Source organism: Mesocricetus auratus, unplaced genomic scaffold, assembly GCF_017639785.1.
Source record: "Mesocricetus auratus isolate SY011 unplaced genomic scaffold, BCM_Maur_2.0 Super-Scaffold_100015, whole genome shotgun sequence".
Lineage (NCBI taxonomy): Eukaryota > Metazoa > Chordata > Mammalia > Rodentia > Cricetidae > Mesocricetus > Mesocricetus auratus.
Genome location: NW_024429198.1, coordinates 65,762,469 through 65,783,754, shown reverse-complemented (window position 1 = coordinate 65,783,754; position 21,286 = coordinate 65,762,469). Strand labels below are relative to the sequence as shown.

General features: G+C 43.0%; 1 pseudogene; it reads left to right on the top strand.

Moving 5' to 3' along the window:
• Window positions 1-2,321: 2,321 nt before the first annotated feature.
• Window positions 2,322-14,151, top strand: LOC121144255 (annotated as a pseudogene).
• Window positions 14,152-21,286: the final 7,135 nt, after the last annotated feature.

Genomic DNA, 21,286 nt, shown 5'->3' with positions numbered 1-21,286 from the left:
TGACATGCTTGTACCGCCCCCTGAGATTCTCTTCCTATAAAAACTATTTCACCCCAAGAATAAATGCTCTTGATCAGCAAGAGTTGTCTTGAGCCTGTTTCCCTTAACCTCTTGAAGTTTGCTTATTAAGATCAGATCTGCTCGTGAAGACCCACCAAATTAGTAGCGACCCTCATCACCTCATCCCTGCGGGTCGGGGGTCCCCTTTGGGGGCATGAAGTTATTAGGTGTGCCCCAAGTTTTTCCAGCCACACCCATGGCGAGTGCACACAGGTCGACAAAAAGATTAGGCCATGGGATAGAACCGGCAAGTTGTGAGGTAGCATGGCTATATCCCCAGCCTCATTGGTAATTATCCAAGTGTAGTTGTATACTCGGTAGGGATTGGCAGGGATGCAAGGAGGGAAACTAAAAATCAAAAGGAGAAATGGAAGAAGTAGTAGGTGATGCAGTGTCATCTTTACTGGGAGTTTTGTTGTCAACAGCATCTGAAAGAGAAACAAGAGATTCCTCAGGGGCGCTTTCCCTGGGTGGGTTATAAAGCTTGACCAGCCTGTCTGGAAGCCAGCGCGTTTCTCCATTGCTGGTGTTATGAGCACAAGCATGTCCTTTTCCCCAGATAAGGACTGGGTGAGGACCAAGCCATTGGCCCATGTGCACATCCTTTCAGAGTACCTGTAGAAAGTTTTCACGGGTGGAAGGGTGCCAGAACCGATCAGCTGCTGATCAGCCCTTGTTGTCCAGAGAGAGAAAGTTGAGCACAAAAAGTGTATGATTTAAAAGCAGGCGATGCTTGCCTTTGTGAGCGTACAGGGTTTCACTTTTGGAAGAAAGCTTAAAGAGCATATTTTTCAAGGTCTGATTAGCTCGCTCTACGATTCCCTATCCTTGAGGGTTAAGGGGAATTCCTGTTTTGTGGGTAATGCCAAATTTTGCACAAAAATCCTTAAATTTAGAACTAATGTACCCTGGGCCATTGTCAGTTGTAATGGTGGTAGGGACAGGAATAATAGTAAAACAATGTAAAATATGGGCAATAACATCTTTGGTGGCCTCTCCTGTTTGGAGAGAGGCACAAACAAAGCCACTAAAGGTATCCACTGTAACATGAATATATTTAAGATTGCCAAAGGCAGAATAATGAATAACATCCATTTGCCAAAGCTCACCAGGCACAAGACCACGGGGATTGACTCCTGTATGAGGCTCAGGCAAAAAGGAGAGGCAAGCTTTGCATGATTTAACGATCTCTTGAGCCTGTTCATGAGTGATGAAATATTGTAGCCTGAGTGTTTGTGCATTAAGGTGATGTAATCTATGATCTTGTTGGGTTAACTGTAAAGAGTTAGACTGATCAAGAACACCTAGAAGTTGTGTAGCATTATCAACTGAATCATTTCCTTTAGCCAGAGGGCCAGGAAGACCAGTGTGTGCTCTAATGTGAGCAACGAAAAATGGGTTGGTGTGAAGTAAAAGGAGTTCCTGTATCTTAGAAAAAAGGACAGATGCAGGGGTGGAAGGCTTGAAGGTACCCAAGGCCGCCACCCCTCGCCCTCGTCCTAATCTCCATTCTCCAGCTCCCGCTGCCGCCACCACTGTTTATCAACCCACCATGCCCGCCGGTCCAGTCTCCACCACTGACCTCATCCTTCAGATGGTCAACGCCTGGGCCTAGGCACTCTCCAACACCACTTATGAGCTCTGCTGGATTTGCTATTTGCTCATCCCCCCCTCCCATTCTATGAAGGTATTGCAGCCTTCGGCTCACCCATCTACACCAACAACACCAATCTGCTTCGCTGGCTGGGGCGCACAGCCACAGCCATGCGGCATGACCTTGGGACAGGTCGTGGGATCTGGACTCTGCCTTTTGGGACCTCATCATCTCATCCCCGAGGGTCGGGGGTCCCCACCAGGGGTTGCAACTGACCCACTGGTTAAGACTAAATTTCTTCCCTTACTGGGTTCTGGGGGCCCCTCTGACCTCCTTTCTCTTGCTCCGCTTGCCTCTTGATGCTGTGTCACAGAAGCTCCCTGTGTCACAGAAGCTCCTCAAAATGGGTTGCATCCTGGGAAGACAGAGAGAGGAACTTATGTACAGTCTTAACTGCCAGTATAGTGTGATGGTTGTGTCCTGGTGGAAACATTCTGCTCTCTGTAACCAAGACCTCTGTGCCATCAGAGTGTGAGGTCTTAGGGATTGGAAGCAAGCATTTTGCTGATGCTGAGTGGTGCTATTCTCACTTGGTTTCTACCTGTGGACTCCTGAACCATGAGTTGTGGCTATGGAGAGATGGCATTGCATACGTCCACATTACCAGGCCCATATACCGAACTGTTGCCACTTTGTGTCTGAGCGCACTGACTGATGACTGGGTATCTGGGGAAGAAGCTGACTGTCACCAACATAGTGGGTCACCCTATCAACTTGATGACCAAGATCTTCCTTTGCTGAGGTCAGTTTCTGATGAGTGTTCAGAAGTTCTCCTGGTTTCCCTCCCTTCAGGTCCTTCCAGACACCTCTTCCAGACCACCTTAGCACTGATTTCCCAGCCATGCTGCTTCCAAATCCATACCACCCAGTCACATTGCTGGCTGGAATCCACATGTTGGGAATAGTTGCATATCTGATCATTTCTTCTAGCAAACTGAACAAGGTCCACTGCTCAAAGTTCTACCCATGGAGAGAATATCTTTCCAACTCTGTCCCCAAGAGATGCTCAAGACTGGGCCACCTCTGTTCACGGTGCCTACATGTTATACAGAATCATCTGTCAAAACTCAAGTCTCCCTTTGCTCTGTCAACTGATTGCAGGGGACTCCCTGTGAGGTCACAGATTCTGGCCTTGAGAGAGAAGGTGGTGTAGTTGTAGTAAGGGCACTGCTTCATGAAACCATGTCGTCCTTCTGATCACACATGTTAACACTTGTACAAGGATGGAGGGCTGGTTGTCCATCTACCTGATGACCTGGTGGAGTGTCTTAGTGCATTGTTTATTGCTATCTGAGGCTGGGAGATCCAAGGGGTCCATGTCTGGCAAAGGCCTTCACATTGCATTATCCTAAGATGAAAATGAGAGGGTGGGGGAGTGCATAAGAGGCACTGGGAGGGGTACAAATTCACTTAAAATGATTTATTTACCTTTGAAAAAATGTGCATGAGTGTTCTGCCTGAATGCATGTTTGTGCACCTCATAATGCAGTGCCTGCAGAGGTCACAAGAGGGAATTAGGTCCTCTAAAGCTCAGTTGCAGATGATTGTGAGCCACCATGTAGATGCTGGAAATAGAACCCAGGTCCTCTGCAAGAGCAGCAAGTGCTCTTAACCACTGAGCAGTCTCTCTCTCCATACAAACTCGCTTTTATAATGAGCCACTCTCCTCACAATCTGCAACACAACCCCATGGAATGACTTTGATCTACTTGTGAGTGCAGAGCCCTCATTCCCTAGTCTTTTCTTCTCAGGTCATCTCCCACCACGGCTGAATGGTAACTGAATGGTTTCCAACTTAGGCAGGCGTATTCAAATCATAAAACTGCCCCTAGACCTCAAGCTTGTGTTTGAGTCACATCTGGAGTATGCTCATTTCAAACTAATAACTCCCGAGGTCTTACCATGAGGTCCTAGCTTTAACTCAAAAATTCAAAGTCCACCAGTTTTAGCTAAGGCAGCTCAGGCTGAAACTCCAGGCAGGGCTTATTCTGAGGTCGATTCTCTTCTGGCTGGGTACCTGGGGAACCAAAGCAAATGCTTCCAGTGTTCAGTGGTAAGGCAGGAACAAGGGGGCATTTTCCTATCTCAAAAGGGAGACATAGGCCACAGTGGATAATGGACTCCAACAGGACAGACAGCATTAAACCCAAAGGTTCTAGAGCAATCTTTATTCATATGCTGCCTCTTGGCCATGCTCAGGGTTTGGCCTCAAAGACTCCAGTAGCCTCATCAAAAAGCTTCCCTGAGCTTAACCTAGACTGCAGCTCACATGGGGAGTCAGACATCTGCAGTCCTTACAAGCAGGGCTGTGCACTGTTACCTCACATCTGTGTCTCTGAGGTAGCCTTCCCTCAACAACTGAGATATTTGACATCACATCTTTTCTTTAATAATTTATTTTTTTACTTGCTTTGATGTGAAGATATCAGATCCCTGGAACTGGAGTTACAGACAGTTGTAAGCCGCCATGTGGGTGCTGGAAATTGAACCCAGGTCCTCTGGAAGAGCAGGCAGTGCTCTTAACCAATGAGCCAAATCTCTGGCCCCCGACCATCTCCTTTAGCTTTGATATTTGGAAACACTCCCAGGGGAAACCTAGCCTCAAACTGAAGGGAGCTCCTGGTTATCAGAGAGTACATTAACTCCTCAGGAGCATGTATGTTGTAATGAAACCGCAGGTGCCAAGTATATGCAGTAATAGCACTACAGTCTTCACAGATTGTCTTTTATTTATTTATTTATTTGGTTTTTACGAGACAGGGTTTCTCTGTATTGTTTTGGAGGCTGTCGGTCCAGCCCAGCCTCAAACTCACAAACTCCTGCCTCTGCCTCCCGAATGCTGGGATTAAAGGCGTGTGCCACCACCGCCTGGCTGCCTTTTAATTTTTTTGTTCATGCTTTTCTTCATTTTCTAGACATGTCTGAGAAACACGTTATTGTTAATGAATGAGAATTCCTCTAAGGAGACAAGCCATTGTGGAATTACACGAAGCAAGCACACGCTTAGCAATGACCACTTCTGAGATGAGCTCACGGGGATTTCGTGTTCCTCTTTAACATTTTCAGAGCATATCGGTTCCTTAGAATAAACATCAGACTTTACTATCAGGACCGCATGAGCTGGAGATGAGGTTTGTGGAGTGCATGCCTAGAAAGCATGAAGCCTTTGGTCCAATCCCTATTGTAGGCTAGGTTAGCTGGCGAATGATTGCAAGCATGTCCTCCCGTTGAGCTCAGAGACTTTCACGCTGGTGAAGCAACACTGTATAGCAGAGTTGCTTCCCAGCCCAGTAGTTTAAATTCTTGGGGGACAGGGAGGACAGCTTTCCTGCTGTCTTCTCTCCACTTGTGGGTGGAGCACTGATGTATTGCTCTTGTCTCAACAGCATAAGCCAGGACCAGAAGGACACTTTCAAACAGAGCCAGGAAACATCCACACTGTGGCTCCTCCTATTAGGGAAATGCGGTGCAGGCAAAAGTGCCACAGGAAACACCATTCTGGGTAAAGCCATGTTCGATTCCAAGTTCAATGACCACACGGTAACCAAACAGTGTCAGAGCAAAACTGTGTCCCTGAGAGAGAAGCAGGTCATTGTCATTGACACCCCAGATCTATTCTCCTCACAGTCCTGTGTAGAGGCCAGGCTGCTGAACCTGCAGCAGTGTTTGAAACTCTTGGCTGATGGTCTCCATGTGCTACTGTTGGTCACACCCATTGGCCACTATACAGAGGAGGACAGGGAGACCATTGAGGGCATCCAGGGTGAGTTTGGCACTAAAGCCTACAGTCACATGATTGTGGTCTTCACTCGGGAAGATGAACTGGGTGAAGACTCGTTGAAGGACTACATTGACAGCAAGAGCTCTCTCAAGGCATTGCTTGAAAACGTTGGAGATCGGTACTGTACTTTCAACAACAAGGCAGACAAGGAGCAGTGGGAACAGCAGGTGGCCCAGCTCCTTGATGTGATTGAGCAGTTGATGGTCGGAAGCCCAGGACCATATTTTGTGCCCTTGAAAATGGAAGGCAGTGGAGTCCAGGTAGGACTGATAGGAGGGAGATACCCCCAAATCAATGGGCCATCTTGTGTGTTACAGCCATGTTTTGTTTAGGAAGGTGTGTTTTTATGCTCTAGATACGGTTTTCAACCTATGGGTCACATTTGTGGGTTGAACGACTCTTTCACAGGGTTTGCATATTGAGATTTACAATACAATTCATAACAGTAGCAAAATTACAGCAATGAAGCAGCAATGAAAATAATGTTATGGTTGGGGGTCACCACAACATGAGGAACTGTATTAAAGGGTCTCCACTTTAGGAAGGTTGAGAACACTGCTCTAGAGTAATAGTAGGCATCAAACTTCTTGACTGTCAGCCTGGGGACTTTGGACTTAACTGGAAAGCTAATGGGAAACAAAACTCTGTCTCACATGGCCCCTCATGTTATTGACCATACTGGACTCCGCATAGTCTTTCTACTGACTTCCCAGAAAACAATAAAACAACTTCTCTTTCTGGCTGTTCCAAAGATTTCTGAATCTTCTTCCAGTCTCTGGCCTCTAAAGTCACTTCTCTGCCCTCAGAATACCCCTTATACTATTCACTACCAGCTCAAGGGGTGCCTGTAGACATATTTACAATAGCTACCTCCCTACAAAGCCCACGAGGATAGAAAACACATTCTGTTAACCACACTGTCACATCTTGTGTAACACAAATGCCATAAGATGTACCTGGAATTTTCTGTGAAGATTAAATGAGATGATTAAAAGTTGTAAATAAATAAATGCTTAGTATTTATTAGCTACTGTTATTGAGATATATGGGGTTAGAGGAATTATGCATATTAAGGATTTCAGGGGACTGGAGAGATGGCTCAGTGGTTAAGAGCATTTGCTGCTCTTGCAAAGAACCTGAGTTCAGTTTCTAGTACCCATATGGGGCCTTATAACTATAACTCCAGTTTCAGGCCTGTTACCCTCTTCTGACTTCTACAGTCATTGTACACCTGTGGATTGCATAAATACATGTAGACAAATTACTCACACATATGAAATAAAAACGGTAAATAAATCCTTTAAAAATAGTGCGGATTACAGCAATCCAAAAGAAAAAATAAAGATAACCCATACAAAGATGCTTAACACAGCGTCTTTTGAAGTAGTAAAAGCAGAGATAACCCAAAGATTCACCACTGAGAGGATGGATACATCACTTACATATGTTCATAGTGTAGGATAGATTGTACCAACTAAAAGGAGTCGGGTGGTTCCATCTATATTAACTTGTGCAGGTGTGAAGTTTATGACATCAAGCAGATTGCTGACCAGGAAGCCCTGCGAGTCTCTCCTATTGATACTTGTGCATGTTAGTATAAACACAGAGAAATATAGAAACATATGTAAACGCTGACATCTGTCACTCTTCTTACAAGTTGGATACAAGATTATTACTTTTTATATCACACGTAGCATCTTTACATTGAAACAATGAGAGTGAAAGATATAGAGATAGATGATAGTGAATTAAATGCATTAAAGATGTTGGCTGAGAACAGTAAAGGAAGCAGAGGCAGGTTCTTCTGTCTGGCATGAGCTTTAAGAGATAAGGTTAGAATGGAGCCCACCCACAAGACTGAAAGGTATTGTTTTCATGTTAATTATGTGTTTGATTTTTCCATACCTGGTGAGCTATTCTCAACTTAACTTCATGTCAGAGGCTCCACACCATCCTGGGGAGCAGCAAGAGTGCTGGAAATGGCTCCATCTCTGGGAAGCTGCTCACCAGCGTCAGTGAGCTTGAAAGCTGGACGTGCAGGTGTACAGAGGAAATCGAGGACCGTGATCTTACTGTGACCTCTTCCTAATCAGCAGATAGTCTGTCTCTAATTGTATCTCCATTTGTATTGTGTGGAAGACTATCTCCCTTGGCCTTGTGTCTGTTATTTCCCCTTTATTTTCTAGGGTTGTGGGGATAGAGCTACATATGAAGAAGGGGACAATCTGTGTGGTAAGTTGGTCACCTAAACAATAAGTCTCATGTCTACTTTCTTTTAATGCATTGCCCAGCCAAAGTAAAGTGGAAAACAAAAGGTACATGGAGATCCAGTCTGTGTGGGTGCCCACACCTGTCCCTAGAGGACTCCTGACATGAGTGACTCGGTGTAGCAGCAGTCCAAGTGCTGGACACTGCAGTGTCCCTAGCCTCCTCTGTTGTTCTAAGCATGGAGCCAGCCTTGCTGTTCTCGGCTTTCTCCTGACTCTGTTTCTCCTTCTTGGTCATGAGTCTAGTATTTCTGATGGGGAACAGGAAACACTCCTCATGGATGGCACCAGCTTGTAGCATCTTTGTATGGACTTCCATTAGATGTTTGTTCTATGTAGCAACACAGGTCGGTACACAATAGTAAACAGAATGCCTGTAGGGAGGACACACAAGACTTATAAAGTCACAGATGTGTCTGTAGCTTATTTCTGAGTCAGCCCTATGTAAAAACCGCAATCCCACAGACAAGGCCCTTTCCTCATAAAGTACCACAAAATAATAAAAAAAGTCACTTATGAAGTTTAGTCAGTCGAAGCTGACATTGTGGGCTAGGAAATAACATACATGTACTTCAGTCCTCAAAGTCCATAAAGTTGTATGGATAGCATATGTACAATTTATAGTATTTTTGGCAGGTAAATGCCTGGCAACTTCTGTACTCTTATCTACTTTCTTTCTACCTATATTCTACCACCCTGGCCTTTGCAAGAAAACATGCCTTCATGCCCCTTCCCCGTTCCTACTTCCACGGGAACTCCATATCAAGCAAGCAGAACTACGAAGTTCAAGCTTGGATCCACATACGAAAGACAACATTTGTCTGTCTGGCTCTGGGTTACACCACTCAGTGTCATTACTCCAAGTTTTATCTATTTACCTGCAAACTTCAGTTTTCTTTGTAGTTGAATAATATTCCATTGCGTATATGTAGCACGTTTTCATTATCCATTCACTAGCTTATGATGGACAGCTAAGTTTCTCCCATTTCTTGGCTATTGTGAATGGAGCAGCAATAACCACAGATGAGCAGAGATCTCTGCAGTGTGGTATAAAGTCTGTTGGGTGTATGTCAGGAGCGGAATAAACGGGGTAGAGGGTGGTTTTATTTCTATTGTTTTAGAAACCTCCAGATTTAATTCCAAGGTGTTTGTACCACTTTCTGGCCACACACGGAATATAAGGGTTCCCCCATAACCACACTAGCATTTGATGTCATTTTGTATTCCTGATAGCCATTCTGACTAGGATTATAATACTCTTTAAGTAAAAGAAAGTGCATGGCACTTGGCTTTTGTGGTTGTGGGGACAGTTTGCGGGTGCTCTTGAGAAGCAGTCGTATTTGTATGGAAGCCTGAATAAGCAGCATGCATGGCCAGTAGTGTAAAAAGAAGCTTTTTTTCTTGAGAGAAACCTTCCCACCAGCCTGGTTCTAGAGCCACATCAGTCCCAAATAAACACACAGGAGACTATATTAATTATGAAGCTGTTGGCCTTGCTTGTTTCTACTGGCTAACTCTGACTTAAGTAATTACCCCATAATTGTTAATCTAAATATGTCTCTTACTGGATAAGTTTCCGGGCTTCCTACCCCATGGCATTATATCTCGACTCTCTGTGTTTCTCCTTCCCAGAGTCCTTCTGGACTCCTAGTCCTTCTGGACTCCTAGTCCCACATATCTAAATTCCTATTGGCCAGCAGTGTTTTATTGACATATACACAGGACTTCCTCCACACGGTAGGGTGAGGAGCTCTGTCCTATGTGTAGAGTGTGAGGACAAGGAGAAGGTGTGAGGGAGCAGGATTCAAAGCCTGACTCAGGTTGACCTCAACCATGAACCCTCTGTAGCTGATCTATGCCTGTCAAGTTTCCAGAGACTGCTGGGATGTTATCTTCTCTCACCTTTTCAACAGCCTGGGATATTCTACCCTATGTGCTCTGGAAGACAGAAGGGAACATTTTTGTCCAAAGTGACATAGCAAGGACTCATTTTTTTGTTTTCTAGTTCTCTCCAGAAATGATTTTATTCTTCTTTATAGTCAAATAAGACACACACACACACACATACACACACACACACACACTATTTTTGAGGGTGAGTGTTCTCATTTGTGTAAATGTGCATAGGTGCTTGCAGATAAGTGTGAACATGTTTGTGTATTGTGTAAATGTGGAGGACAGAGGACAACCTTGTGTATCACCTTAGGCACCATGCACTTTTTTTTTTGGTTTTACGAGACAGGGTTTCTCTGTATTGTTTTGGAGGCTGTCAGTCCAGCCCGGCCTCAAACTCACAGAGATCCGCTTGCCTCTGCCTCCCGAGTATTGAGATTAAAGGCGTGCGCCACCACCACCCAGCACCATGCACTTTTTTTTTAATGAGACAAGATCCAGTCTTGTCCTGGAACTCACCCTGTAGACAAGACTACCTGTGCTCTAGGGATTTTCCTGCCTCTGCTCCCATAGTGCTGGGATTCCGAGAGTGTACCACCATGCTTGGATTTTTAATTTTTTCATGGGTTCTGGACATTGAGCTAGAACCCTCATTCTTTCAAGGCAAGTTGTTTAGCATCTGAGATGTCACACTAGACCCCATATCACATTTTCTTTTTAATTGTTGATGGTTTCCAGACTAATTATTTTATTGTAAATAATGCAACAATAAACACAAATGGTCAAAAATTTATTTTGTGTGTTAATTAGAAAGTTAATGCAAAAATAATATCCTCTCCTCTGTGAAGAACAACAGTTCTTACAGCCTCCTCCCATAGACAACCACTCCCCAGACTCCTATAAACATAGATAATTTGTCATGTTCTGAACTTCAGATAATGAGCCATACAGATGTCAGTTTTGTGTCTGGCTTCTTCCATTAAGCATGCTTTTGAGTTTCACACATGTTAAAAAAATATACTCACATATTTTATTATGTATTAGGCTAAGGGGCATTTTATAATCAGATTGTCACAGCCCTTGCCTTAGTCCATGACCTCATACTATAATACTCACTTTTGAAGAATGAGTTCCAGTAGAAGTTCAATTTAGCATAGTCATTCTTCTGGAAAACCTAGGCTTCCCGTATTCCTTCTAGTTCTTTCCTCCTTCCCATGGTTTCTACTTGGGTGTCTGGGTTCTGCCTGAGAATAGAGGCCTGCTCAATCAGAGGGATGGGGCTTTCTAGAGCAGTTCACATCTGTATCCAACTGCAGGAGGAGACACTGGATCCATTTTTATTTTTCTTGTCTCACATGTCCAAAGAAGAGACAGCCTCAGATTCCAGGACGCCATCAGGATGTAGAGATGCCGGAACTGAGGGTCCTCCTCATGGGGAAGTGTGGTGTTGGGAAAAGTGCAACAGGGAACAGCATTCTGGGGAAGTGGCCCTTTAAGACTCAGTACAGTGAGCAGCAGGTCACCAAGGTCTTTTCATCCCGAAGCAGGATCTGGAATGGGAAGAAAATTCTGGTCATTGATACTCCAGAGATCTCATCGTGGAAGCCTGATGCATCTGAAGTCAAGGAGCACGTCTCTCTGGGTCCCCAGGCCTTCCTGCTGGTGACACCACTGAACTCTTTGATAAAGAGTGATGACAATATGTTCAACCCTGTCAAAAATATTTTTGGAGAAAAATTTACCAAGTTCACAATTATTCTCTTTACCAGGAAAGAAGATTTAGAGGATCAGGCTCTAGATGAATTTATAAGTAAAAACAGCAATCTCCAGGAGCTCGTCTTGAAATTTGAAAAAAGATATACTGCTTTCAACTATCGGGTGACTGTGGAGGAGGAGCGGAGGCAGGTGAACAAATTCCTGGGCCAAGTTGAGAGCATGGTGCAGTGCAACGGCAACAAGCCTTGTATTTTCAGGGAGAAAGGTAAGGCTAAGCATAGGAAATGGCTTTGTATCCAGAGCTTGGGATGTAAGGCATGATCTAGAGCTCTCTGAAGGAAAGGCAGAGGGTGAGCAAAGGACCAGGTTGGGGATGTAGCTCAGTACAGTGTTTACCCAGCATGCACTAGGGTATCTGATCCCCAGCAGGTCATCAGCTGGGCGTGGTGGTATTTTCCTGTAGTCCCAACACTTGGGAAGTAGAGGCAGGAGGACCAGAAGTTCAAGTTTATTGGCTAAGTAGTGAGTTCAAGGCCAACCTGGTTTAAATAAGAGACCAAAACCATACTTTGGTCTCTTCTTTAAATTTTCCTAAAGTTGTGTGTTTTTTAATGTATACTCTCATGGCTGGCTTTTAATTCCTCCTGACCCCTATCCCACCTCTCCAGCATGGAGACCTCTCCTAGTCTTCTTGCTGTTCCAGTCTGCTGTTGCTTCTGGTCACTTGTTTGCTTTTCTGTTCTCTTACCTCAGAACTTTCTCTGGATTATTTATTCTTCCCTGATTTGGATATGGGAAACAATAAGAATGTGTAAGTAGAGTTTAGAAGATGATTTACTTGCTTAACTAGCATGAAAATCTGAGTTTGGTCCCCAGAACTCATATCAAAAAAGCCAGGCATGGTGGATCTCTAAGACTTGCTGGCCAGCCTTTCTTACTAATCATGTTCCAGGTTAGTGAGAGACTCTGTCTCTAAAACCAGGGGTAGACTGTGGCTGAGGAATGACAGTAGTGGTTGTCCTCTGGCCTCTCTGTGCATATAGAGGAGCATGCCTCTTAGGAGGAGATGAGAACGGTCCTGATAGAAACAGGGCTTCAAATGGCAGAAAGGTTGGATCAGATTTCAGAGAGACTTGGCAACTGAGTCTTTCCTAAATACAGAAGTAGGGAGGAGTGCTGGAGCATGCGTGTGTGAGTGTGTGCTTGAATGTGTGTATGTGATGCACGCATGCATATGTTGGTTCAGATCATTGATTTATTTTCACCCTTTAAGCATAGCTATGAGACTGAGTTTAGCATGAGTGGCTCACTAGTTGTCCTGGAAGGAAGACCAAGATGGGATTTCCTCCCTCTTTGGTTTGAAGTAGACACTAGTGACTTGATAAGGGGTTCGTTCATGATGGAGAACCATTGAGGAGGGACACAGTGCAAAGTAGAAAGGCATCAGGAACACCTGAAAGTAAATATAATCAGATCTTTGCACCTACAAGTACTATTTACATGGAACCTTCTCTTCTATCACTGACACCATAAAGAACAGTATTACTGGCATTTATTTTAATCAGGAAGTTCCTTTGGCTCATTATTGAAAGACACAGTAAGATTAATCAGGCTTTTAATGCATTTTAGTATGAGATAACCAACACAACTGGTAATATGTTGATAGAAACTGCGATTTCCCCCCCGAAAATATAATTGTATAGAGTAGATTTTCAAATACTTCAAAGACATTTTTGCTATGGGTATTAGGAGTTAACAATAGGGAGACTTAGTTACACTAGGAACAGAAGATAGAAATGAAATGTGTGGACTAGATCCAGCAAAGATAAGAGGCAAAGATAAGGCCACTGTTTCTCATAGGTAACAGTGATTAAGGAGAGGTCCTGGAAAAGGGAGCAGAGTTGATTCAGGGACAGGAGGTATGCTATGTTCATGATGAGCAATGGGCAGAGGATTGTCCAAGTCCCTCTGCTGAGTTCATAGACCACATGAACTGGGCAAGCCAGTCTCCTGTGTGGGGTAGACCTGTTGGGTGGTGCCTGGCGAGCTTAGTGATGAAACTAGTGCTGTGAATAACTTGGAAAGATGAGTTCTACATCATCCCACAGTCATGAGTCCTTCCCATTTTCCTCTGCAACAGAACTCCTAAACATCATACTCCTGGGAAGGAGTGGGACTGGAAAGAGTGCAACTGGAAACACAATCTTGGGGAGACCTGCCTTCCTGTCTCAACTAGGAGCTCAGTGCATCACCAGTAGAAGCCAGAGTGACAGGATGACAGTGGACAGGCAGGACTCCATCATTCAGCCAGATGCCTGGTATTCAAAAGGATCCTTCCAGGTTAAAGGAGTAGGTCAAATACTGCTTGTCTCTCTGTGAAGAAGGAATGAAGGTTTTTATTCTGGTGCTTCAGCTGGGGCGGTTCACCCAAGAAGATGAGGCAGCAGTGGAGCAACTGGAGGCCATGTTTCAAGAAAAAATTATGAGATATGTGATTGTGCTGTTTACACGGAAGGAAGATCTAGGGGATAGACCTTGGTGATTATACTAGAAACACAAAGAACAAAGCCCTTAAAAGCATAATTAAAAAGTGCAAGGAGTGAGTTTGTGCTTTTAATAACAAAGACACTGGTCAAAACCAGGAGGCCCAGGTGAAAGAGCTGTTGAAAATAGCCAATAGTCTCAGAAAATACTATGATGAGCATTCACATTCATGGGTGGATTTTAGCCATCCATTCAAAACAATAGGCCAACAAATTGCTAGGATGTTTAAACAATGAACTCAAGTGAGTAATTAAAAGGTCTGGGACACAGGGATGCCATCAGACAGAGGTGGGTGGGATGAGGGAACTGCATGACTGGTGGGATCATTCCCTTCAAAGAAAGTTCATGACTTTGAGGTCAACCCTAACCCTAACCCTAACCCTAACCCTAACCCTAACCCTAACCCTAACCCTAACCCTAACCCTAACCCTAACCCTAACCCCTAACCCTAACCGTAACCCCTAACCCTAACCCCTAACCCCAACCCTAACCCTAACCCTCTAACCCTAACCCTCTAACCCTAACCCTAACCCTAACCCTAACCCTAGCCCTAGCCCTAGCCCTAGCCCCAGCCCCAACCCCAACCCCAACCCTAACCCCTAACCCCTAACCCTAACCGTAACCCCTAACCCTAACCCCAACCCCAACCCTAACCCTAACCCTAACCCTCTAACCCTAACCCTCTAACCCTAACCCTGACCCTAACCCTGACCCTGACCCGAACCCTAACCCGAACCCTAACCCGAACCCTAACCCTAAAATCCTAACCTTAACCCTAACCCATAACCCATAACCCTAACCCTAACCCCAACCCTAACCCCTAACCCCTAACCGTAACCCTAACCCTAACCCCAACCCCTAACCCCAAACCGTAACCATAACCCTAACCCCAACCCCAACCCCTAACCCTAACCCCTAACCCTGACTCAAACCCTGACCCGAACCCTGACCAGAACCCTAACCCGAACCCTAACCCAATCCCTAACCCGAACCCTAACCCGAACCCCGAACCCCGAACCCTATTCCCTAAACCCTATTCCCTAAACCCTATTCCCTAAACCCTATTCCCTAAACCCTATTCCCTAAACCCTATTCCCTAAACCCTATTCCCTAAACTCTAACCCCAACCCACTTTGTGTTTACTTACCTTTCTGGGATCATATCTCTTACTCAATCCTGAAATCTTCAAAGAGGTCACTGTTGAGGAAGGTCAGGGCATTCTACTTGTCTTGTAACCTTTTTTCCTGGGTGTGTCTTCTGTTTACACACCTACAAGTCTGATATTTTCCTCCTTCACTGTCTGGCATGTGTTCTATTAAGAAAAATATAATCAAATTACAAAACCCAATAAAAATCAAATGCACATGCAGCATCCCAAGCTCCTGGTTTCTTGACTTTGTTTGAGGTGTCAGGTGGAAAAAGTTCTACAATGGCTGCTTTTACACTAGCATTGATAGTTTTGGGGAAGACAGCACAGATGAACATACGAACTCTGTGTTGCTTCATCAAATGTACCTGAGGACAGGAAAGGGAAGGGCATGAGCAGGGGGAGGAGAAGGCCAAGGACAAGGGGCCAGATAAGGAGAGGACCCAGGGAAGCCTAGGAGTAAATGACAGAAGGAAGTAGGGGAAAGAGGAGGCAGTGGGAAAGGAGACGGGAGGAGTGAAGAATTAATGCCAGTTACAGGTGTGGGGCCGGCAGGAATTTGAGAATAGGATAAGGCAAATTATTCAAAAAACATACCAGCTTAAAATGCCAGTTAGCCAGCACATTAAGAGTAGCATGGCAAAGCCAACTGCATCTTCCAACTTAGTTTAATGCTACAAACTTACAAAAAAAAGAGTACTGCAGAACCCCTGAGGAACAAGAACAGCCTGGGTGTGGGTGGAGGTCCTCTGAGCCCCCTTTACCACTGGGTGCCCCTGTGGTAAAGTACACATGGCCTTGGTTTAGCCTAGGGTGCTCACCATACCAGGAAGGGCAAGGGACAAAAAGCTGACTCCTTACCCATCTGACCACAGGGACCCTGATGGGTCACAAAAACTTGTAGCCAAGGCCTTTCTCACATACCCAGATAGGTGGCAGGCGTCACCCCATCTCCTCACTAACTGCTGAGGTCTTATCTTCAGTGAAGACTCTCCCTGTCACTCCATCAGCATTCCAGTGTGGAAAGATAAAAAACCTGCCATGGAGCTCCTGTGACAAAAGACATCAGAGGTGCAGTGAAAGCTTGGTCCTTAAATATCCCCCTCTCCAACAACAGTGACCAAGAAAACAAGCAATGCTCTCAGACACCCCCTACCTACAATGGGAACAGCAGATGTGGTGGCTCATCACACCAGCCCTTGCCTTGGCATTTCATCTCCCTGGCTCTTGGGGACATCAGTGCCACAAGAGTTTAGTACTCAGAATAAACTAACAAAAATGCAAAAAAGATGGCAGCATAAATATATACCATGTTGCTCTTTTCTTAAATGTCAATTACAATTTGAATAGAATACAATATTATACTGACATGATGTTTCTAAGCTTATTTTAGCAATAGTGAGCTGCCTTAGAAGGAAAAATGTCTGTGGTGTATAATGCTGACAATGTGACCTTGAAAGGGCTAAAAGAAAACCCACAAACATGTATGTTACACATTCTAAGCCATAATCACATTTTACACCCACACACACCAGACATGTTTTTAAAAAATAAATCTATCTTAACAATATATGGCATCTCAAGATAATTCCATTAGGAAGCAATACTTCAAGATGAGCACCAAATGAATCAAAACTGTATCATGGCCGGGCAGTGGTGATACACGCCTTTATTCCCAGCACTAGGGAGGCAGAGGCAGGTGGGTCTATGTGAGTTCGAGACCACCGTAGTATACAAGAACTAGATCCAGGACAGCATCCAAAGCCACAGAGAAACCATGTCTCAAAAAGCAAAAAACAAAAAAAAAAACAAAAACAAAAAACTGCATCATGAAGAAGTAGGATATTGAAAACTATACATATCCATACAACAAGCTATGTTTTTAAATACACAGTTGATTACTGATTATTCTATTTTATTATATCTCTAACAGACAGATGTAAAATGTAAACAATTCTTTGGATAGACACATGAAGTATTTTCTTACCTTCTTAAGCATGTTAATATTAACATTGTTGAAACATGTCAACAAAGGAGCACACATCGGGGGTACATCATCTACCCTTGGTCTTGAACTCATGAGGATGAAACATGAGTTCAAAGGTAGCCATGACGAAGTACTGACATCCAAGCCAGGATGGATAACAGACAATGACATCTGAAGGGAATTTGTGGAAACATAAAAAAACAGGAGAAGCCACCAACCTTTCACAGACCTTTATGTGAAAAGTATAACACTACCTAATAGTTAAGTAAACAATGATCCACTTAGATAATAGTCAACCCATTCTATACATTTCAGTAAAAAAATTGCCTATCACCAAGTGAAAGCACAACAGAAGATGAACAGAGTCAAAGAAGGAATATCTGAACCAGCAGATAAACTGAAGGAATACATGGACTAGCAAATAAACTTCAGTATGTGGATTTGCCACATATACAGGACACTTCAATACCTCATACAAAACTTTCAAAATAAGAAACTACAATGCTGTGATCTCTGCCATCATACTTGAATGAAATAGATGAAACAGATTCTTTTCATTGAAACTGAAGTCAACTGTGATATGTAAATTCTTTACCATATTTTTTACACGAACAGGATTTTTCTCATTCCTCCCTGCTTCCTAATGTCAAGATGACATATAAAGGTTTAAAATACCATATGGCTAAAGATATGATCAAGCAGTTAAAAGTTCATTTCCAGGACCAAGGTCTAAAATATTGAGAGGGATAAAGACAGGGTCAAGCAGTTAAGACAAATTCCTGCCCAGAATCAAGGTGAGTTTTTTGACAACATTCTGTGATTTCTGTTAGAAATAAATACATGAAGACTAAAGGATTTACCATTCTAAGAACATGCACATATCTAAAGACACGCAGACATAACAAAATAAAAATTAACAAAAATCATTAAACATTTCCAATCATGACTATTTTTCTTTTCAAAGCATTCATTCCTATAACCCAGATGTTGAGGCTGATAAAGGCTTACCTACAGTTTTTCTGTATCATGATCTGCTTCATATAACAAAAAGCGAGCATGTAGGTCTGAAGTCAGAGAAATCAATACTTCCCAGTTGGTGGTATCATTTGAGATGATTAAGGAAATGATGTCCTTCTGGAGTAATATGTCACTGGGGGGTATGGTTTTATAATTGACGTCTGCATACCATTTCCAGTTCCCACTGTCTGGTTCATTCTGCAGGTTGAGGATGTGAGATCTTAGCATCCTGCTATATCTGCCATGTCTGACACCTGTTGTCTTGCTGTTTTCATGGTGATCCTGTAACCCTCTGGAACCAAGAGTCAGATTAAATTCTTTCATGAGGTGATGTAGACATTATGTTATATCACAACAGAAAAGGCACAAATAAACATCCATAAAGTTCTATATCTGAATTAGTGATTTCATGTCATTGAAGAGGAAATCTAAAAGGGTTACTTTATCATTTAAATTTGTAGGATTTTGTCCATATGAGTTTCAAGTGCAAACAAAATAAAGACAGGCATTATACTGTTTAAACAGATAGTTGACACTGTGAAACTATCTTCTCCAGAATGCTCTTGTGTACCTAAAACATGTTGGCTAGAGATCTTACAAAATCCTTTATAGCCAGACTTTCTTCTGTACAAGTTTTTTCGGGTCATCAAAAACTATTGTGATATGAACAGACTTTAACAGAATGATCGAACACTAAAAGTTTTACTCTTGTATACCACCACAAAGTGTAAAACCTTACCACACTGACTACATTTATAGTTTCTCTGCAGTATGATTTTTTATCATAATTTCAAAGACTACAATGATGTACAAAGGCTTTACAACATTACTTTCATAGAGTTCCTCTCCAATACGTGTTCTTTTATGCATTAAGAGAATACTGTGATGTGAAAGGCTTTATCACTTGGACTACATTCATACGGTTTCTGTCCTGTATGTGTTATTTTGTGTGTTTGGAGAATACTGTCCTGTGTGAAGCCTTTGGCACATTGATTACATTCATAGTGTTTCTCCCCAGTAAGGGTAATGTTAAGAATTTGGATATAACTCTGTTGTAAAAAGGCTTTCCCATATTCATTCCATTCATAAGGTTTCTCTACATTATGGATTCTTTCATGCCTTTTAAGATGATTATGATATACATAGACTTTAACACATGCATACAAACACATGGAAAATGAACAACTCTCAACTGAATCACCACTGGGTTAAGGAAGACATAAAAATAGAAATTAAAGACTTCCTAAAATACAATGAAAATGAATCCATGGCTTATGCAAACTTTAGGGAACACTATGAAAGCAGTGCTAAGAAGAAAGTTCATAGTGCTTACATAAAGAATTTGGAGAAATATCACACTAGTGACTTAACAGCACCCCTAAAAGCTTTAGAAAAAAAAAAGAAACAAACTCATCCAGGAGGAGTAGACAGCAGGAAATAATCAAATTCCAGGCTAAAATCAGTAAAATAGAAATAAAGAATAATACCAAGAATCAGTGATATCAACAAGATATCCAAACCAACTAAAAGGCAGAGAGAAGATATAGAAACTAACAAAATTAGAAATAAAAAGGGGGATAAAACAACAGAAACTGAGGAAATCCAGACAATCTTTACGCCATGTTTCAAAAACCTGTACTCCACAAAATTGGAAAATCTAAAAGAAATGAACAATTATCTTGATAGGTAGCACATACCAAAATTAAACCTATAATCCCTAAAGAAATAGAAGTCATTAAAAGTCTCAAAAAAAAAGCCCAGGGCTGAATGGTTTAAATGCAGAATTATACCAGAATTTGTTCTACACAATAGAAACAGTAGGAACATTGCCAAATTCTTTTTATGAGGCTGCAGTTATCATGATACCCAAACCACACAAAGACTCAACTGAGAAAGAAAATTACACACCTATCTTCCTCATGAACATTGATAAAAAATACTCAGTAAAATACTGGCAAACCAAATCCAAGAGCACATGAAAAAAAATCATCAACACTGATTAAAGTAGGATTCATTGCAGAGATGCAAGGATGGTTCAACATAGGAAAATCTGTCATAGAAACAAACTGAGAGAAAAAAACATGATCATCTTATTAGATGTTAAAAAAGACCTTTTAGACATGTAAAAACCGCTTAATCATGAACCCCACTACACCCAAGACTGTATCTGATAACCAGACCTCAGTGGTATTACTCACTCTAGATACACAGACAAGGTCTTAGAACCACATGACATCCACTGGACAGTATATAAACAGAGACCAAAGCTCTACTATGGACATGTGAAAAGACATCACCTTGATCAACCTAGGGATAGAGCATCTCCCCCAGGATCATGACCTGAAATACCTCTAAAGCTCAGAAACTCCTTTTGTGCCCTGGAACTGAACTTCACTGAACCACAGCATGGTGACTGTCAGTAGCAGAAAGTTGAAAGCATTCTAATCCTGTATTTCTAAAGGATGAAAGGATGATTGATGCCCATCCATTCCTTTCTATCAGTTTTTAAACTACCTGTAACATTTGTAAGACAAACCTAAAAGTGGAATGTAATATCCAGAACTTCTAGAAACCAGACCTTCTGTTTTCCAATCAGTCTTCCCACTGCACAACAAAAGCAATGCCTGTGTGTGCACAGTTATATTACCAGCTCATAGTCTCCCATGCCAGGATGGCATAACCTCCTTCTCCCCAGGGAATCCACACTCAACAAAGCTCAGAGGCCAAGGTCCACTGCCTAGGTCAACACAGGGACCAACAGAACCAGAACCTCAATCTGGCTCATGGTCCATCCCAGTCCAAGCAGTCACGATTCTGATAGCTTAGCCAACCTGCTTTTCCTGGTCTGGATACAGTGGCCCACACACTCACCATGGCATGGCTTGTGGTCTACTGTGGTTCCACAGCAGAACAAGAGGAGAATCTTGGAAAGAACCTGTAAGCTACCTCTCACTGGTGCTCCTGATGGCTAAGCCTTCCAAAAGTTTCTCATTAGTTAGTACAACATTGCTGGGCTTCAGGACATTAGCAGTTACCCTACTGGGTGAGCAGAGATCAAGTGACTCAAACCACACAAGCCCTCCCAGCTTTGCCCTCCACACTACAGTCAGAGAGGTTCCTAATCTAGGAAATTCATAGTTCAGTAAAATCCTCCACTCTCCCAGAGCACTTCCTGTTCCTCTTACAAGGCACAGGGTCCTATGTGTGCACATTCAACTAG